Genomic DNA, 2,246 nt, shown 5'->3' with positions numbered 1-2,246 from the left:
AGAGGCGAGCTTTTGAGGACAAATTTTGGCGTCTTCGGCACTCCGCTGATCGGCTTGCCGAGGTCGCATACCGCTGTGCGGACGACCTCAACAGCTTGGAGAGCACTATGTGCACCGACTGCCTTATGTTGAAGGACTTCCGCGCATTTTTGGAGCGGCCCCTAGACGTTGAGCAGACGAATGCGTCACTCTAGCGAAGGTGGAGCGCTTGGCACCATTGAAGTGGTGATCAGTGCACTCCGTGCTCAAAACCAGTTTCTGGTCCAGCTTCTGGATGGTTGAGCACCCGTGGGCGCGGCTTCAACGCAAGTAAACGCGAAAGCATTGGCGCCAAAAACCGGTACGGCTTGAGCAAGCCAACGAAAAACACCGGGTGAGCGCGCATCCGTTTCGAAAGGTTTTGCGTATACGCAAGGCACCGCTCGGCCACAACCTTGAAAGTTCCAATAAACCGTGGACTGAGCTTCGTCTTAAAGACAGGATAAAACTGCATGGGTTAGAAGGTTTAAAGCATTAAATAAAACCATGTCTCCGACCTCAAAGTGTTTAACATTATCTCTACCTCTTCCGTCTGCAAAATTATTTTGCATGTCTTGGTTTTCATCCATCGCATCGCGAACGTGTCTTATGACGCTCAGTCTGGTAGGAAGTCATCCAGTTCTTTACGAAAAGTGAGAGAAATGATATCAGCTAGCCGTTCGGATATTCTTTCCCACCAAGTCATGAACCATGGAATGACGGCGTCAGCAGGACGCGAGGATTAACAAGCCCGATCACGTAGAATTGCGAGTTCCCGGTAGACGAATGCACTGCATTGTTCAGAGCGAGCTCTACGATTGGCAGCATGGCACTCCGGCACTTCTGAATCTCAGCGCATACGCTGCGAAGATCGTCTTCAACGAGGCGATTTAGGCGCTCAGGCTGACCATCGGTCCGCAGGTGGTCCGCTGTTGACATAGCCAAATTGGTACCTGGCTCCCTGAAGATCGTGGACCAAAACTTCCTAGTGAAGCGCGGGTCTCTATCAGAGACAATTGACTCCGAGATTTCATGTTGTCAAATGACACGATCGACGTGCAACGTCGCTGTACCCACACCGTCGATGGTGTCCGGCACTACCGCAAGATGAGTCATCTTGCACAAACGGTCCACAAAGACCATCCTACGTGTTGCTCGCCGAATCGTTCGGCAGGCCAAACACAAAGTCCATCTTTATGGACTGCCAACTCCCGCAGAGTATCGATAAGTTGGTCAGTGGCGCCGCCGCATTCGGATAGGGTTTCGCTATTTGACACGTCTCACACGTGCGCACCTATGTGCTCGTCCATTTGTACACTTTGAGCCATCAGTATTGGTAACTTACAGAGCAGTAGGTCTTTTCACGTCCGAGATGACCACTGAGTGGGGTATTGTGGGCATCGTAGAGGATACGGTATTTATAGTTCTCATCATGAGTAACCACAATTCGTAGCGTATCCGTCGGATCAGTGATAAAATACTCCAATACGTTTATTCTACGAATAACGATGCTTAGTGTAGACAGATTTTTTTGAGTCTAATAAAACCAGGTCTCCGACCTTAAAGCTTTCCACTTTGCCTCTTCCTTTTTCATCTACATATTCTTTCTGGAGATCTTGGATTTCAGCCATCGCTTCGCGAACGTGTCGTAGGACACTCAGTCTGGTAGACCAGGAGTCATCGACTTCTTGCGGATGGAGAGGGAGCTGACATCAGCTAGCCGTTCGGCTATTCCTTCCCCACCAAGCCCTGAGCCATGGGATGGCGGCGTTAGCGGGACGCGAGGGTGAACCAGCCCGTTCACGTAGAACGGCGTGTAGCCGGTAGACGAATGCACTGCATTGTTCAGTGCTCTACGAGTGGCGACATGGCGCTCCTGCGCCTCGGCGTCTAAGCGCAGACGCTGCGAAGAACGTCTTCGATGATACGATTCACCCTTCCGGTTTGGCCATCGGTCTGCGGATGATCCGCTGTCGAGATATCCAACTTGGTACCGATCACCTTGAAGATAGACCACCAAAATTTTTCCGTGAAACGGGGGTCTCTATCAGAGACGATCGACTCTGGGAGTCCGTGTTGACGGAAAACACGATCCACAAACAGCGTTGCTGTACCGACTCCGTCGATGGTGTCTGGTACCGACGCCAAATGAGCCATCTTGCCCAACCGGTCGACGAATACAACAACAGCCGTGTTGCCCGCCGAATCTTTCGGCAGGCCAGACACAG

Source organism: Plasmopara halstedii, assembly GCF_900000015.1.
Source record: "Plasmopara halstedii genome assembly, contig: Scaffold_658, whole genome shotgun sequence".
Taxonomy (NCBI): Eukaryota; Oomycota; class Peronosporomycetes; order Peronosporales; family Peronosporaceae; genus Plasmopara; species Plasmopara halstedii.
This window is presented reverse-complemented; position numbering follows the sequence as displayed.